The 19,851-nt window shown below is 34.0% G+C and overlaps 1 long non-coding RNA gene across 3 annotated transcripts in view; it reads right to left on the bottom strand.

Moving 5' to 3' along the window:
* Positions 1-379: 379 nt before the first annotated feature.
* LOC113603895 (uncharacterized) overlaps positions 380-19,851 on the bottom strand; it is a 127,191-nt gene continuing 107,719 nt past the window's right edge. For 2 of the 3 annotated variants that reach the window (XR_008289945.1, XR_008289944.1), the window contains one exon: positions 380-693. This is a non-coding gene — a long non-coding RNA (uncharacterized LOC113603895). Of the gene's footprint in view, positions 694-5,631; positions 9,427-19,851 lie in introns of those variants that run through there. The other variant, XR_008289946.1, reaches the window with a different exon arrangement.

Consider the following 19,851-nt stretch of genomic DNA (forward strand, 5'->3'; position numbering starts at 1 on the left):
TTTCACATATATCTTAGTGATTATTTAAATATGTAACTTTTCAGGGGCTCCTGGGTGGCTCAGTTGGTTAAGCGTCTGACTCTTGATTTGAACTCAGGTGATGACCTCACGGTTCCTGAGTTTGAGCCCTGCATCAGGTTCCATGCAGACAGTGCAGAGTCTGCTTGGAATTCTCTCTCTCCCTCCCTCTCTGTCCCTCCCCTCCCCCACTCTCTCTCCCTCTCTCTCTTAAATAAATAAATAAACTTTAAAAAATAAATATGTACATTTTTTAAAGTTTGAAATTTAAGAAGATGAAAGAAAAGCCAATTGCTTTCTTGTTCAAATTGGGAGTGGGGTTGGGAGAACAATTCTTAAAAAACAAAACAAAACAGGATAGTCAAGTTGATATTAACTTCTTTTCAAATTCAAGAACAGAATATTAAACAAATTTCATGACCACTTGAATAAGGAGGCAGTCATCACTCTAAGAAACATAACTTACAGAATCAGCAGCAATCTACGTCTAAATTTGCATCCTCTTCCAAAGGTTTATATTTGGAGAATGGCAAAAACATAACGTAATTTGATGTCAGTGTGGAATGTTGCAGTATATCTTATATTAATTTTGTAAAGTGGGTTTTATCATGACCCATGTCTTCACAATTGAATGACTGATTGTAGACCGAGTTGCAAATGGCAAAGATGCTTGACCTAGAAACAGAAGAAATGGATTTGAACAATTTCTCTAGTCTCTCTGAATTATAAATCAACTCCACAAATAAATATACACTGGATTAAAAAAAATAGCTCAGTATCTTATCTATAAAACAACAGAAAATGACCTCTTTTATACAACTGAATTTTTGTCAGGATTAAATAAAGAAGGAAATATGGAACTACTGTGTAAACTGCAGTACACTCAGGAAAAAGATAGCTGTTTATGACTGACCAATAATTGCATACTTCTATTACCTTCCACTTGCTGCAACATCACCCTGGAGATACTGGTTTGCCATCATACTTTCTTTTTGTTTTATTTCTCTAATCTTTCTGTTGTGTTACATATTTCTAAAATCTAATGCCTGGAAGCTAAAAGTCTGTTTTTGTATTGGATGTCCCTATGTTTTAACTATTTATCTCTAATTTAACAAATCAATCATGAATAGCTCCAGTCACTTTCCAGACAATACAAGCAACTTGGAATAGTTTTCCTTAGATCATCCCTCCCATTCTACATGGAGTTATTGTCTAGTATTTTAGAACAATTTTCTTCTATTTTTCCTCCCCCCCCCAGATGATCCACCATGATTCTTGTTTTATATATTTTATATTTCCCAACATGTTTACTTATTTTTATTTCACTTCCATTCCTTTTTGGAGTAAGTGTCTTCCCTTTGGGTTTAATTTTGTTATTCCTAAAATTCACGATTAAAAATTCATTTTTGTAGAGCTGTGGTTTGGAAATATCTTCCTTTTAAAATATCTAAATATTTCTTTATTTCCTTTCATTGCAAATGATAGTTTGGCTTATCCTGAATTCTAGTTTGACATTGTTTCTCTCAGCACTTTGAAGAAATTATCTACTCTCTCAGCTTCTATTATTGTGTTGGAACATCTGTGTCAGTCAGATTGTTTCATTATTTTGTAAATTTCTCTCTTTAATCTCTGCTCATTTTTTTTCAAAATTTCTCTTTGCCTGTGTTCATCGTTTGCTAACATTATCTTCCACTAGAAATACAGTGAGATATACACTGGATCCTCTCCTAGTATCCTTCATATCTTCTAATTTTTCTTGCAATTTCCATCTCATTATCTATTTATGCTTCATTTACTATAATGATTTATGTATGTATGTATGTATGTATGTTTTATTTATTTATTTATTTATTTATTTATTCATTTATTTATTTATTTATTTATTTTTAAATGTTTATTCATTTATTTTGAGAGAGAGAGTGCACACAAACAGGGAAGGGGCAGAGACAGAGAGAGAAAGAGAGAGAATTCGAGCAGGCTCCATGCTGTCAGTGTAGAGCCCAATTTGGGGCTTGATCTCACAACCCTGAGATCATGACCTGAGCCAAAATAAAAAGTTGGATGCTTAACCCACTAAGCCACCCAGGCCCCCCTTCATTTAGTGCAATGTATTGAGTGTCAAAAAGTAGGCTAGAAATTCTCTTTTCAGGTGCATGTGCTCTTTTGCTCCATCCCTTGAATTTATTTTTTTAATGTAATGAAGTTTATTTTTTTAATCTAATTTTTTTTTATTTTAGAATTTCTATTTGTTAAACATTCTCATTTTAATATAGTAACTTTCAATCTTCCTATGTTCTTGAAATACAGTTGTTTCATACCCATTTTATACCTTCTGACCTTTCTGACAGTCTAATTCTCCTATTATTTCTAACACATATTGTTGTTGTTGTTGTTTTCTTATAGTGTATTTTTGCTATTTTGAAATATATAAGCTCCGGGGTGCCTGGGTGGCTCAGTCAGTTAAGCGTCTGACTTTGGCTCAGGTCATGATCTCACAGTTCATGTGTTCTAGCCCTGCATTGGGCTCTTTGCTGACAGCTCAGAGCCTGGGGCCTGCTTCACATTCTGTGTCTCCCTCTATCTCTGCCCCTTTCCCACTCATGCTCTCTCTCTCTCTCTCTTAAAAATAAACAAACATTAAAGAATTTTTTTAAAAAAGAAAGCAATATAAGCTCTTGTTCAGCAGAATGGTATCAGCACACTCTGAACTTTTTTTTTTCTTTAGTATCTTTTTTTTTCTTTAACATAGAGTAATTATGAATTTCATTTTATCAGGCACATCAATTTGATTAACAATTTATGACTATGTAATAGTGATTTAGTTGTCAAGATTTCCAAAACCATGCAAATCATGTTAATTTAAACCCAAGCAGACATCAAAGGGGACTTGTCGTGATCAATTGCTAGGTGAGAGCATTTTTTTTTCTTCTCCTAGAGCCCAGCATTCTCTTTTTCCTCTACATACATTTTTCCTAATGCACATTTCCACTGAGTATTGGTCCCTTAAAAGTTGCCTACTTTTTTCAGAGCCCAAACTACTTGGTTGCCAAAGACATTGAATACTCTTCTATCCCTCAAACTACCAAACCTGTTGTTATTTGATTTCTATTTTGTTTTCCAACTTTCTCTCCATTTCTGGTCCTTGGCCATTTCTATATTTTTGTTGTGTTAAAACCTAATCTTTGTACATAATAGTGTATTTTTCAGATGTTACCCAGTGTATTTGATATTTTTATAGAGGAATAGTTTCATATTATATAATCTGACAATTTCCTAAAAATAGAAGAGACATCTATTGGCAATTAATAGAACTTTTCTTTGTCTTAATTTGCTTATTGTTTCTTTGTGTTTTATTATAAACGGAGAATATTACTTACAATAAAGAAATAATAAAGAAAGCTAGAACAGCTAATGTGTTAAAAAAATAGATAACATAGAAAGAGGATGACAGTTAACATCAGTGAAATTCTCAAGTGCAACTTAAAGCAGAGTGGAATGACTATTTTTGTTTTTGTTTTTTATAAGCAGCTTGAAAACCATTGTCCATGTGGGACAAAGATATATACCCCCAAAGAAAGGAATCAGAGGTCTTCAAATATTTGAGTGATGTAGAAAGATAGTCAGACATTTCTTATGCTGCTTGGGAAGATGGGTCGGAATGAAAAATCAAGATTGCAAGGGGAAAAATGCTGGATCAATAAAAGGAAGACCTTTTTGACAATTAGAGACTTTATCAAAGAACTGGCTTCTGTCCAGAGCGTTTAGAATTATTGCAGAAAAGAATACATGAATAACTACTTAAGATGCTGTAGATGGGGTTCCTGCTCTCAGGGAAATAGCACTGGTGGCATAAGTTTTCCTTCAAATCTGTTAGTCTATGATTCTATGATTATGTATTTGCTGTTTGTTTCTAGAAAAATTTAAAAATATGTCACTCATTAGCTGGTTATGTAACATATACAGACAATTTTATTGAGTAAAATATTTTTAATATATAACTCTCAATATACAACTTATATTAGATGATTCAAAATACTTAAACCAAGTTATTATATTTCTTAGGTTATAGGATGTGTTCCATCTGGGATGTTCACTCAGCTTTCCTCAAAAAATAAAAAAATGTTCAACAACTCTAAAATGTTTTAGAAAAGCTCATAGGAAAGAAAACTTGTTCAAGTTCTTATCCCCTACATTATTAAATATCAATTTTATATTATATTTTGATATACTAATAAAATATAATAATATTGTATGTCTCATTTTAGAAAAATAATCTTCATCTTTTAAATGCAATATCAATCGTTAACTATATGTGAAGACTAATACAGATTATGTTAGCTAGCTTATTCACCCGCATTTACAATTTTTTGGCTAGATGTGCTCGCATTGGTTTTGTATATTCAGCCATTCTACACATATGTATTCAGCGTATCATTTTTATGAGGGGTGTGTAGGTGCTGTGGAGACAATGAAATAAGATATAATCAAACATATTTTAATATTAATATATTAAAGTGGACTGGAAATACATTAAAGACCCACCAAATAAATATAAAAATAAAAATTGGAAAATTTCCAAGAGAAGAGGCATTTAGTAAGATAACAATATTTGGTAGAGGAAGTTGTTTTAGTAAGGGGGGGGGTCAGAAAAAACATCTCTAAATAAATGATATTTTCTCTGAGAGCTGTAGACATTAATTAGATAAAACAGAATAAAGGTGGGGTAGAGTGCTGGAAACTATTTCAGGAAGAGAGAACATCTTGGGAAAATTACTTAGCAAGTGGTTGAGTTACAGAAAATCAGCAATGATATGACACAGGGTGAGATTTGCCAGAAATATATCAATATTTTCCCTATATAAGGAATAACTTCTGTACATTTTGGATTTGAACGCCGGCAATGAAAAAGGTATTATACAAAATTGTGTTCTGCAGACTAACCTCTCTAGAAACATTTATATATTTTAACTTCAGTACTTTTATTTTAAATGCAGGTAGTGGATAGCTGATTATCTTGAAAAATTCAGAGTATATTCAAATAGATCTCTTTCCTTAAAGAGGAAATGCATCTCATTTAATTGTCTCCTTTGCCCCATTACCCTCTAAGACTGAAGCCTATTGTCTCATCATTACATCACTGCTAAAGTCAATGACACCTTGCTCTCACTTTCTCCATTTAAAAAAAAAATCAGATCCCATTCACAGCCCAACACACTCCAATATGGATTTTGGCTCCAATGCTCCACTAATAATCTTCTTGGTAAGGTCTTCAATGACTTTCCTGCAGCTAAATCTGGGAAATATATCTTAGTCCTTATTTGGTTCAACCCACAAGAGCATTTGATACCATGAACCATTTTATCCTTTAAAAAAATCTCACTTGATTTTGGTTCAGGTCATGATCTCACAGTTTGTGGGTTCAAGCCCCATATCAGGCTCTGTGCTGACAGTTCAGAGCCTGGAGCCTGCTTTGGATTCTGTCTTTCCCTCTCTTTCTGCCCCTCCCCTGCTTTCTCTCTCTCTCTCTCTCTCTCTCTCTCTCTCTCTCTCTCTCTCCTCTCTCTCTCTCTCTCTCTCTCTCTCTCTCTCTCTCAAAAATAAACATTAAAAAAAACTTTAAAAACAATCTCACTTCGATGGCATCCACGTCCTTTTTTCCCTTTTATCTGTTTGCCTTTCTCCATGCATTCTTCATTTGGCTTCTCCTCCTCTTTCTTACATGTTAGTATTGAAAACCCTCAGGTTTCTGTCATGGTCCCAGTTTTGTCTCACTCTATATTTTCTGTAAGTACTTCCATCTGCCTCCATGATTTTAATATAATTTGTCCATTTTCACCAATTACAGTCCTATGACAACAGCCTAGTTCAAACCACTGATACTATTTGCATCATGGTTAATTTTATGTTTCAACTTGGCTATGCCACAAGATGCCCAGACATTAGGTCAAACATTGTTCTGGGTGTACCCATAAGGGTGTTTCTGGATGAGATTAATGTTTGAATCAGTAGACTAAGTAAAGTAAATTACCTCCCTTGGTAGGCCGCATCTAATCAGTTGAAGACCTGAATAGCACAAAAGGCTAAGAGGGGACTCCTACTGCCTGATTGCTGAAGCTGGGATGTTGGTCTTTTTCAGTCTCTAGATTCAGTCTGAAACATCTCTTCTGCTCTTCTTGAATCTTGAGACTGATGGCTTTTGGACTGAAATTTATGCCATTGGCTCTCCTGGTTTTCAGACCTTCAGACTTATGTTACAACTACACATAGATTCTCCTAGGCTTCCAGTTTGCCAGCTGAAGATCTTGGGACATCTCAGCCTCTATAAATGTATGGGTCAATTTTTTATAATAAATCTTTGTCTGCCTCCCTGCCACCATCCCTCCCTTTCTTTCTCTCTCTCTCTCCTGCTCTTTCTCTCTCACATAAAGGAATTCGTTTTTTAAAAATGAGAGTCTGTTTTTATGCATACAATTTTAATATTTTATCTTCACCTTTATATATAGTTCAAAAAGTATAATCTATGCATTGGTATGTACTATATTTCAAGTATTATGTCATGATATCGGTTGCTTAGTTGTTTTTCCCAGTTAAGATTTTTTGAATTAGTATTGTTTATGAGAATGAGTTAAATGAAACTTTAAAGATGGTTTATTATTTCTACACTGCAAAATTACTTGTTTAATACTATCAATAAGTGTATCCCACCTATCACAGTAGAATAGCAAATGGATTTTTTGTAACTGCCCATCAAACATAAAGAAAATAAAAGAGTGGGTATATTTTTGTTAAGAAACTAGAAAACTCAAGTTCTCTTCTAACTACTTAAATAATCCTAGAAAAATTTCCTATTTTCCTCCTTTGTTATTTGGACTAAATGATTTAAAAGATTCTACCACCCACGTTTTCTGATGGCAGATTTTAAAAATATAGAAAATGTTTACTTATAACAAACAAAATAAAGACCTCAAGGAAAAAGGTAATCTCAGGAAGATAAAATGTAACCTAAGGGATCTATGTGCAATGAAATTACATTCAAAACTTACGTCATTATTGAAATGAAGCCACAAAGAAAAACTGTATATATGGGAATATCATTTAATTTTTAGAACCCATTGTTTTCTTTCTAACTCACTCATCACTGAGTTGATGAGCAGGCAATCACTAATCATTTGGGAGTTGATATGGACATATGAGAATATTCCAAGGCTCCTTCCCGCTGCAAAAAATTTACTCCAGCAACAAAACCAAGTCCCCAGCTTCTCCCTGGATGGAGTTGATCTGCATATTTAGCCCCTCAACTTTTCTACCCAAGGGCCTAGCTTTTACCCGTGTCTGCTTCTGAGAGCCGATGGGGCCCAGCATTTACTAAGACCCTGGGATTGACAGAGAACAAAGCAATAGTTTGGAAGATCATGTGGTCAGAACATTTATGCAGACATCTGTCACAGTTCCTCTCCTCAGCTCAGGGGGGAAAAAGATAAGTATTGACTAGGATGTTGGGAAAAGAGAACACATGTACGCTGTTGGCAGATGTGTAAATTGATATAGCTGTGTGGGAGAGATATGGAGGGTCCTCAAAAAATTAAAGACAGAACTGCAATATAATCCAATAATTTTGCTTCTGGCCATCCACCTGAAGAAATGGAAGTCACTATTATGAAGAGATACTCTTCAGTGAACTCCCAGGTTGCAGTACTATTCACAATAGCCAAGATATGGAAACAGCTTTAATGTCTGCTGATAGATAAATGGATCAAGGAATATCGTGTGTGTGTGTGTGTGTGTGTGTGTGTGTGTGTGTACATTTAGACATTAAAAGGATATCCTTCCATATGCAACAACATGGATGAACTTGGATGACATTATCCAGGTGAAATAATTCAGAACAACAAATACAAATACTGTCACTTATGTGTAGAATCTAAAATTTTCAAACTCATAGGAACAGAGAATAGAGTGGTGGTTGACACGGGCAGGACAAAGGGGGAAAGGGAAGTTGTTGGTCAAAGGGTACAAAGAGTCAGTTGTGCAGGATAAATAAGTTCTGGAGTTATAATGTACAGCATGGTGACTGCAGTTAACAATACTGTCATGTAAAATTGAAACTTGCTAAGAGGGTATACCTTAAGCTTTGTCATCACACACACACACACACACACACACACAAACAATGTGAGGTCATGGACATGTTAATTAGCTTGATTTTGGTGATCATTTAAAAATCTATTATCACCTCACGCCAGTCAGAGTGGCCAAAATGAACAAATCAGGAGACTATAGATGCTGGCGAGGATGTGGAAGAAATGGGAACCCTCTTGCACTGTTGGTGGGAATGCAAATTGGTGCAGCCACTCTGGAAAACAGTGTGGAGGTTCCTCAAAAAATTAAAAATAGACCTACCCTATGACCCAGCAATAGCACTGCTAGGAATTTACCCAAAGGATACAGGAGTACTGATGCATAGGGGCACTTTTACCCCAATGTTTATAGCAGCACTCTCAACAATAGCCAAATTATGGAAAGAGACTAAATGTCCATCAACTGATGAATGGATAAAGAAATTGTGGTTTATATACACAATAGAGTACTACGTGGCAATGATAAAGAATGAAATATGGCCCTTTGTAGCAACGTGGACGGCACTGGAGAGTGTGATGCTAAGTGAAATAAGCCATACAGAGAAAGACAGATACCATATGGTTTCACTCTTATGTGGATCCTGAGAAACTTAACAGAAACCCATGGGGGAGGGGAAGGAAAAAAAAAAAAAGGTTAGAGTGAAAGAGAGCCAAAGCATAAGAGACTCTTAAAAACTGAGAACAAACTGAGGGTTGATGGGGGGTGGGAGGGAGGTGGTGATGGGTATTGAGGAGGGCACCTTTTGGGATGAGCACTGGGTGTTGTATGGAAACCAATTTGACAATAATCTTCATATATTGAAAAAAAATCTATACATATATCTATACATATATTTATACATACTTCAAAACATCAAGTTATACACATTAAAATTATGCAATTTCTTTTCCAGTTTCTCTATTCTATTCCACTGATCTATGTGTCCATTTTTGTGCCATTACCATACTGTCTTAATGATTATAGCTTTGTAATACAAGTTAAAGTCCGAACTGTGATGCCTCCAGCTTTGGTGTTCTTTGTCAACATTACTTTGATTATTTGGGCTCTTTTGTGGTTCCATACAAATTTTAGGATTTTTTGTTCTGGCTCTGTGAAGAATTCTTGTGTTATTTTGACAGGGATTGCATTGAACGTGTAGATTCCTTTGGGTGGTTTCAACATTTTAACAATATTTTTTCTTCCAATCCATGAGCATGAAACATTTTTCCATTTCTTTGTGTCTTCTTCAATTTATTGCGTAAGCCAAGACTGCACTGTATGCTGACTAACCTGAGAATATAAATAAATAAATAAAAATAAATAAATAAATAAATAAATAAATAAAATATATACAGTTCCTATGTATCAATTATCACTCAATACAGCTGAAAAAATTATTCATTTTTAGAGAGATTCCACTATAGTGTCCTGTGCTATTGCTACTTATTAGAGAGTTAAATCATAAGTGAAGCAGGTTATTATTTCTATTATTCTTTCTCAAGATATAATTTCTTTTGTCTAGTGGACCCATCTTGAGACTATTGCCCCGTTAATATCCTTGGGTTGGCAGACGGCTAAAGAGAAAGTTAAATCATCATAACCATCACTGCCATAGAATCATGGCAGTAACATTTACCCCTTCTGCATATAATTTATGTTTCTTCTATAATCCTCACCAAGTAATATTCTAAAGTGGATGATGATGAGGTATTTCTCCAGAAACTAGCTTAACTAAAAATACTCATGATAGACTAAGCCTTGCAGAGTAAATCATGTCAATTTACTCTCAGTAAACTGAAGACCACTACAGTTTTCCACAAAAGCAGGAAACTCAGAAATATTTATTTAACTGTTACAGGGTTTTTCTTTTATTGCATCTATTAAAGTTATGGTAATGAAACTGAGTTTAAATACTATTACTACCTCCAATATCTCTTTCCTATACAAAATATATAGCTGTGGCTATAAAAAAAGAATGTTGCTTCCAATGTGGACCAAGAATAGGATAATGCTATATTTTAAACATCACACATGGTCAGTATATTTAACTACACTGATTTGTGTTTTGAGCACCTTTTAATCACCGTGGTGTCAGAGTGGCTTTAAAGTTCAGCAAAATTTTACACAAAACATATTTAAAATTACTTCACACTTCAGTGAAATTCCACTCAGCTTTAGGCTAAATATAGAAACTTAACAGTCTAACACACTTATGTCAAAGCTGGTTAAGAGGGGGAAGTTGTAAAGGTAATCCATTCAGTCAAAATCTTCAGGGAAATATAACATGCATGGAACACCATGTCCCTTCTGGCACACTGCTATTATTATTTTATTTACTTTTCACTGAAACTTTTTTTATAAACTATCCTAGAAAAGAATAACACACTTTTAAATTATTTGCGCCTTATGTGTACATTTATTCAATTTAAGACTGCACCACGGAGAGGTTTAAGCCTTTCTGACTAGCCTTCTCTAAGAGCTGTATGTCTTTTCTATTTAAAATTCTTAAATATTATATAAAGGTGCCTTTAATGTTAATACTTAACATAGATGATAATTCAAGATATATATAACTGAATAAGGGTAAAATGGATACTAGAGCCATTTTAGGGTCATGTCAACTAAAATACTGGCTGGTTTCAAAATAAAAATACCCAAGGCTAGGCATAAAAGGCATCACTCTATTCTAAGTAACTGGAGAGTATTCTCTTTGGACTATATTACTTCACATGTTCTGAACACTGTGATTCTGGACCTACTGACTCTCTGTGTGAACTCCCATGAATCTCATCTAATTATCTGATAGTTTAGCTATCATTTTTTAAATGAGGATGACTCCACAGTTTGACATATGACAACCAGAAATGCAATCTTGGCTCCCCACTTACTCATAGTGTAGCATTGGTAAGTTATTTTACCTCTCTCTCCCTCAATTCTCTTCATCTGATAAATGTTTATAATAGCAATTATTGTTCACAGAAGTATTTACGAATTAATAAGACAGTACTTGAAAGCTGTTAACATTGCCTATCCCAGAGTTTACCATCAGTCAAAGGATATTAGCTGGTCTTATTTCTGTTTCTTTTCTAAATTAAGTTATGCATTTTTAGCTACCTTTAAGATATCTTCATCTGAGTTGTATCACCAGGAATTCACATAGGACAAGGTCAACATTAAACACAAAATAAAACAAAATATATCTCTTGTCATGTACTATCTCTGTAATGAGACAACTAGAGTCCCATTCACCTAGATTTGAAACATAAAATTATCTTAGTCTTCTCTGTTTCTGCATATGCAATTATTATATCCTCTGTATTTTCCTTCCCCAGAATTCCTTTCAAAGGTTCTTCTCAAATGCTAGCTCTCTTCATATGTCTTACCTACACCACTGTCTCTGAGACTTATTGTCTCCTAACTATTCATGCTGCCTCCAGTTATTTCTACTCTGTAATATCTAATTCCTTGCAGTTATATTGAACCTCCTGAAGCACACTTCTTGTCACATTACTTTTCTGGCCAGAAACTTTCAGTGGTGTTCAGAAGCAAAACAAAGTCCAGACTTCCTGCTCTATCATTCAAAGCAACTTACTTCAGAAACCAGTACTCTGTGTGTCTTCTTTACTCCCAGCCTTATGAACTGTTACCATTTCCTTTAAATATGCTGTCTTTTCCAACCGTATGCCATTTCTCAATTTTCCAACAGTTTCCCTTGCTTAGAATAGACTGTCAGCTATTTTTATTGAAGGAAGACATAGGTTATAATATAATTCAATGTAAGAACTGAATGTGAAATAAAACTAAGTTCTGAGAAAGATAATGTCTATAGAATGTACTCTTTCCTAGGGCTCTTATAACAAGTACAACAAACTGGGTGACTTGAAAGAACAGGAATTTATTCTCTCACAGTTTTAGAGGATAGAAGTACAATATCAAGATACTAATTTGGAGGACTTTGTGTTCCATGCTTCTATTCTAGCTTCTGATAGTTACTAGACACTCTTGGTTTTCCTTGGCCTATAGATATCGAACTCTAATCTTTGCATCCATCACTGTCACATGGGTATCTTTTCCCTGTGTGTCTTTTGTCTTCACATGATGTTCTCTTTTGTCACTGTTGTCACTCTTTCCTCTTACAAGGACAACAGTCATCATATTGGATTAAAGGCTCCCTGTACTCAGTATGACCTCATCTAAACTTTACTAATTATATATGCAAGGATGCTATTTCTTCCTTTTTTCCTCCCTTCCTTCCTTCCTTCCTTCCTTCCTTCCTTCCTTCCTTCCTTCCTTCCTTCTTTTTTAAGAGACAGAAAAGCGCAATAAGGGGGTGGAGCAGAGGGAAAGAGAAAGAATCCCAAGCAGGCTCTACACTGAGCGTAGAGCCCCATGCAGGGCTCGATCCCATGACCGTGGTATCATGACCTGAGCTGAAATAAAGAGGGATGTTCAATCAGCTGAGCCACCCAGGTGCCCCTGCAATGATGCTATTTCTAAACAAGATCACATTCTAAGGTGTTGGGAGTTAAGATATTGACATATCTTATTAGGGGACACAATTCAACCTATAACAAAAAGGAAGTTAAAAAAATTGTAGACGCTGAATACTGGAGCCAGACTGAATTGGTTCCTTCTTTCCTGAGTTGTTCTCTCACTTCCTGGGTTGATTCCTCACTCCCATTACTTAACGACTTCTCTAGTGTTTAGCAACTACTCAACCTCCTTACATTTCAATTTCCTCATCTGTAATGTGAAAAAAATAATACTTCCCACTTCAAGGTATTTTGTGAGCATTAAAGAATGTGAACATGAATAAACTATTTAAAACAGTTGTATTAAATCAATGTGCGTATCATTCTTTTCTTACTGTGGGTCCCTGGGAGATAACAGTGTCACATGCCCAGTGTGAGTGGGGAGGGTTAGCCTCTTTTTAATTGTTATAACCACATACCCTCCCCCTTGATGTTTTCCTACTTCTCTGACTCCTTCTCTTGATGTTTATTTTTGTTTTTGTTTTTGTTTTTTTGTTTTTTTGTTTGTTTTTTTAGTTTTCACCCTTCTCTATTAAGATACTTCTAGGAACATCCATGGAATATCTTAATTAAAGGTATGATTAAGGTATCGAGTCTTATGTGACTGAGGCGAATAAAGTCATGGAAGAGAAGATGATTGATGACGTTGTTCCTAAATGTAGGAGGGCCCCGGCGAGCACAGTGGTGCCTTAGCTCTTCTCTATCTCTAGTCCTCACCTTCAGAATTCTTCCCATCCCATCCATATCACAATGAATCCTATTTACAAATAAATAAATTCCGAACTGATACATACCTAATTAGTTACCTACAATGACATTTATAGGGAATTTTCTAGTAGGTTATTAAAATTGTTAAAACTTTGGGGTGTTTGGGTGTCTCAGTTGGTTGAGCGTCCGACTTCGGCTCCAGTCATGATGTCTCAGTTGATTAGTTCCAGCCCGCGTTGGGCTCTGTCCTGACAGCTCAGACCCTGAAGCCTGCTTCTGATTCTGTGTCTCCCTCTCTCTCTGCCTCTCCCCTGCGCATGCTCTGTTTCTCTCTGACTCAAATATAAAGATAAACATTAAAAAAAGTTTTTTAAAATTGTTAAAACTTTTATTAAAAGAGTCAAAGTCACTTTGAATGAGAATTATAAAAATTATTTTAAATAAATTAATAAAATAAAAAAATTATTAATATCCATTTCATAACATGAAATAATTACAGAGGAAAATTATTTTCATAATTTAGACAGTTCCTTTTTGGCTACCTCCCTATCCAAATTTTAACTACCTGTGTTCTCTAATACCTGATTTGGGGGATATTTGGTTTTAAACTTATAATTTTGGGATGCCTGGGTGGCTCAGTTGGTTGAACATCTGATTCTTAGTTTCAGCTCAGGTCATCATTTTAGGGTTCAAGAGATTGAGCCTTATGTCAGTCTCTGTGCTAACAGCGTGGAGCCTACTTGGGATTATCTGTCTCCCTCTCTCTCTGCCCCTCCCCCCTCAAAATAAATGAATAAACTTTAAAGTAAATAAATATATAAATATAATTATAAACTTCCTTCTGTTAATAATTTGTATTTTTGCCAATTCTGTGTACACATCAAAAACATGAAAAGAATAAAAGAGTATTCTTAGAATAAATAGAATAATAATTCACATTAATGATTCTCCATAGATAAAGAAAGCCTAGTTTTGGTTCAAAATGAGAATATATTTTCAAACTAAATTCCATAAATGTTCAAGGAAATTTCTAAGGGAAAGCCATATTAGATAGTAATTTTAAATGAATTATCAGTGCATAGAATATTACACAATTCTTCACGACCAGGTATAAAAGACTAAAGTATCTGCATAAAGAGCTTAAGTAAATCTCAGTAGTTCATAACCTTAAACATCTTGAAAAATCACCTCTACTATCCCCAATCTTATTGTGAAGTAAATGTTAGTTTTTACAGTGGATTTAAATTTCCATATTTTATTTTATTCTATAATGACAGAACAATATTTCTAATTTACATATAAAGCTCAGTTCTTTATGAGTATCTTTACTATATCGCATTAATATATTCAGTATTGCTTTGTATACACTATATTGTGGTAGGCATATATAGTTATCTCATATATAAAGTAACATTAAGAAATTTCCCAGGGCACCTGGCTAGCTCAGTTGGTTAAGCATCCTACTTTGGCTCAGGTTGTGATCTAATGGTTCATGGGTTCCAGCCCCACGATCTCGTAGTTCATGGGATCAAGCCCTGCATCGGGCTCTCTGCTGTCAGCCCAGAGCCGACTTTGCATCTTTTCTCTTCCTGTCTCTCTGCCCCTCACCCACTTGCATGCATGCATATTCTTTCTCTCTCTCTCTCTCTCTCTCTCTCTCCCAAAAATAAACATTGAAAAAAAAAGAATTTCTCATGAAATGTATGTAATATATTTAATGATTCAAAGACTGTCTGGCAAAAGTAAGTTCCATGCTAGTGTTTATTAAATATTTTAGTGTTTATTAAATATTAAATACAATGAATGCATTTCTATACATTCTATTGATGTAAAATAATATGTACTAGCTTGTGGGCACTGAGTCAAAATAAGTAAAAGCTGAAATAGAAAACTCATATTTTTTGTTGAAAAATATTAATGGCTATTCTTAAGAAAGCTTTAAATAGATTCTGAGTGTGTATGAAGTTGAAATAGACTTCACATTCTTGAAATATATGCTTTAGAAAAAATTAGACCTATACATAAGTCATTATTCAACATAATATTAAATATAAGATTAAAAGGAAAGAAAAAGAGTCATTATTTGGTTTTAGAAAATCTGCTTCCAGCTGAGTAAATCAGGAAATGTTTTGACCTGGGGCTTTCATAAACAAAATGGACAAGTAGAATAACTCAAGTAGCATATAGTGAACATTTTAATTGGTTTGTAGTTTGAAGCAAAATAAAACAGAGAGATTGTGTAGCAAGAAATATGATTAGACAAAATTGGAAAAGTCAGCTTGGGGACAGATAATTCTGGATTTCACATAAAAAATTAAGGTAGATTTCATTTGGTATGTAAGGAAGGCTCTAAAAAATTTTATGCAAAATGTAACACAATTGGGGTGGCTTTAGTAAAACTAATCTGACACCATGGTGTCAAGTGAATGAGAACAGGGGTGGAGAAGTCTATGGGAGTTTAAGGCAATAGTTTAGGAGAGCGTAATGAGTTTAAAGACCGCTGAAATAGAGGATTGGATATGAGGTTGTGGAAGAAGAAGAGGGCAGTGAGTAGAAAGATGTTACTAAAAGACGTCAGAAATAGAGATGAAAAAAGAATGTTTAGGAGAGTGATGACTCCATTCTGGATATGTTGTATCCACGTGCTATAAAAATACTCATATTAAAGATGCTTAGCAGTTATTAGAAATACTATATGATAATCTGGTTAAATGGATTAAAGTCTACACCTTTTGTTATAATTTTCTTTCCCTGAGTTGCTAGGTCAGAATTTTGAAAAGTAAGGATTTTGACCACCTACACCAAGATTCCTGGAAATGCTTTTATAATGCGGTATCCAAAGCCAATCCCTAAATTCCTAAGCCAAAATATATATTTGAATTCACTAACTTTGTAACCTCACTGTTTTTCTTCATACCATGCCCTATAATTGTGTTATAAATACTAATTGGGGGCTTAAATGCAATTCAGATAAATCTTAAATTAAAATGAAATGTAAATTATGAGAATAAAAGCCTATTTTTGAATACTATGTTTATCTTTGATACTTCAAGAGGATACTTAACTTTAAGTTAATGAGTTACAGTAATCTATAGAGTCTGAAAAAATACATGAATTAATTTTAAGTCACAATGCAATACCGTTGATTAATGGATACATGAATAGCATTTTTATCTGAAATTGTTTAATTATAGTCAGTGCTATAAATGTCCATATTTTATTTCAAAGCAAAAGTAATATACATAATTAGCTTTTATTGTTGTCTTTTTCACTACTCATATCTTGGCATATATTTTACTTGTATTTTTATGAACATCTCTTCTGTTTTGATTAAATTACAAGCCCATTGAAGTCACAGTACATTAATTTTCTATTCCCATCACCTACTGCATGACATTAAATTGCATAGAAGCATCAAAATTATTGTGAAAATATTTAGCATATTAAACAAAGATTTGTAAATATACTTCTTTTATTGAGTGGAGAAGCATTTCTCTATAAAAAATACAGTCAAACATCGTAACAAAAAGTTATATTTCTTTCTTGGTTAGTTCTGCGACCATTTACTTACGGTTTCAGAAGAATATGAAAGAAGTGAGGAGATTTGGGGAAATTTAATAACTTGTATTTGGTATCTAACACTTCTGTTGTTATATGCCTTAAAGAAATTATTGCTTTATTAAAATAAATATTAATCTTATTACATAGAATTGGAATAAAATGTATTTCATGTATGCAGATATAGAAGGCAAGACCACACTTACTGCAATGATAGATTCTTTCTGTGAAGTCAGAGTTTGGATAACATTGAGGAGGAGGGTGACCATGGCTTAAGGTCACTAGAGATCCAATAATACTACCAGAGGGTATTCATATGTATGTATCTCAGTAAGGAGATCCCAAGGCCTTATGAGTTTGATTTAGTAATGATTGAATAAAGAGTAACTTGAACAGTTTGAAAAGCAACTTGCAGAAATTTGTTTTTAAAGGGAGAATGAGCTATACCAGAGTAAATGTAGGCAGAATCAGAAGATGAATCTGGAAAGACGTTTGCCATATGGAGATACAAACCATGACATTTCCTAAAAATGGGATTTATATAACAATCTAGATCTAGATCTGGACTTGGTTGAATCATGCAAATTTCAATCTTCTTTAGAATACAAGTGAATAGAATCTAATATTTGCAGTTAGCTAAGAAAAAACTACTTAAGACGTCTTGAAAAGAAAAAGAACATTGTCTTCCTGATAACAGAAGTTGCTCAGTCATTGTATATCAGATTATAAAATAATCTATAAAAACATTTATTAGTCATTTAAAAATATTCCAATTATGTTTTAAGCAACTATTACTTTAACAGGAAATTTGTAAGTGTCCCCTGATTAAGTTCCACCTTTTCTTGGTTAAAATGCCTGTTGAGCTACAAAATTAGATTACAACTCACACAAATATGCAAAATTAATTATGTTAGGGAGTTAAATATGTATTAATGTTAAGGCTGACAAAAAAGGATTAAGAAAAAAATACTCTGCTTGTGTCGTAAAGATTGCCAAGCAATATACCAAAATATAGACCATGTGATAAAAGAGAAGCTCCCTGATGACTCAGGTTATCTCTCTATGAACACAGAGTATTGTTGCTGTTTCTAGGATATAGTCATCTCTTTCAAGTAGGTAGTTAATTCATTGGCAAATATATCCCTATGAGTTAAATGCTGCAGAGGGCCATAAATGTAATAGCAGTCCCAGAAATAAACCAATGTCAAATGATCTCCAACAGATGTACCAAAACCGCTTAATTCAGAAAAAAAACCAGTGTCTTCAACAATTGCTTTTAGGAAAACTGGATATCCACATGCAAAAGAATGAAGTTGAGCTCTTATCTTACATTAGATACAAAAATGAACTCAAAATAGATTAAAATCTAAACATAAGACCTAAAAGTATAAAACTCCTAGAAGAAAACATATGGACAATGTTTTATGATATTGGACTTGACAATATTTTCTTAAATATGACCCCAACCACTAAAAGTTAACAAAAGTAAAAATGGGTAAATAGGATTACATTAAATTTAAAAGAACTTTTGTGGCTCAAAGGACAAAATCAACAGAGTGAAAAGGCAACCTAATCAATGGGAGAAAATATTTACAAATTATATATCTAATAAAGAGTTAATATCCAGAATATATAAAGAACCACTACAACTCAACAACAACAAAATGAAATACCACATTAAAAATGAGCTAAGGACTTGAATAGAAGTTTCTCCAAAAATGATATTTGAATGCCCAATAAGCAAATGAAAAGATACACAACATCACTGATAATCAGGAAACTGCAAATAAAAACCACAATGAGCTATCGCCTCACACCCATTAGGATGGTTACTATAAAAAAAGGGGGTATAGCAAGTGTTGGTGGTAAGGATGTGGAAACACTGGAATCCCTGTACCTTGTTGGTAGAATTGTAAAATGGTGCACTGCGTAGAAAAAATATGCAGTGTCTTCAAAACATTAAAATAGAACCACCATATGATCCTACTTCTGAGTGTATATCTAAAATAATTGAAATCAGAATTTCTAAAAGATATCTATACTTCCATGTGCATACCAGCACTATTCACAATAGCCAAAAAGTAGAAGCACCCCAAATGTCCATTGGTGGATAAATGGGTAAAATGTGATGGATATATATTTATTTATAATAAAATACTATTCAACCTGAAGAAAGAAGGAAACCCTGTCATTTGCAACAATGTGAATGACCCGGGAGGGCATTAAAATAAATGAAATAAGCCAGATGAAGAAAGACAAATACTGAATGGTATTGCTTATTTGTGGATCCAAAAAAAAAAAAAAAAAAAAAAAGGCAGAATTAGTAAAAACTGAGAGTAGAATGGTGGTTGCCAGAGGTGGGGGTGGAGAAAATAAGAAGAGGTTGGTAGAAAGAATACAAACTTTTAGTTATAAGATAAATAAGGTATGAGGAATGGATGTAGAATACAGTTACTATAGTTAATAACACTGTATTGTATAACTGAAATTCGCTAAGAGAGCAGAACTTTAATATTCTCATAAAAAAAAGTATGTGAGGTGATGGGCGTGTTTAGTTAATCAGTGAGGGGGGATTCTTTCACAATGTCTATATATGTCAAATCATCACATTGTATACTTGAAATATCTTGCACTTTTTACCAATTGTATTTCGATAAAGCTGGAGGAAAAAAGGAAGAAATCCTGTGACGTGCTACAAAATGGATGAACCTGGAGGGCATGATGCTTAAGTGAAGTAAACCAGTAAAAAGAAAACAAATACTGTATGATTCCACTTCTATGGAATAAATAAAGGAATTGGATTCATAGAATCAGAAGGCAGGATGATAGTTACAAAGGGCCGGGGGGAGGGGTAAAAGAGGAATTGTTCAATAAGTTTGAGTTTCATTGGGCATTTGGGTGACTAAATTGGTTAGGT

Source organism: Acinonyx jubatus, chromosome A1, assembly GCF_027475565.1.
Source record: "Acinonyx jubatus isolate Ajub_Pintada_27869175 chromosome A1, VMU_Ajub_asm_v1.0, whole genome shotgun sequence".
NCBI lineage: Eukaryota > Metazoa > Chordata > Mammalia > Carnivora > Felidae > Acinonyx > Acinonyx jubatus.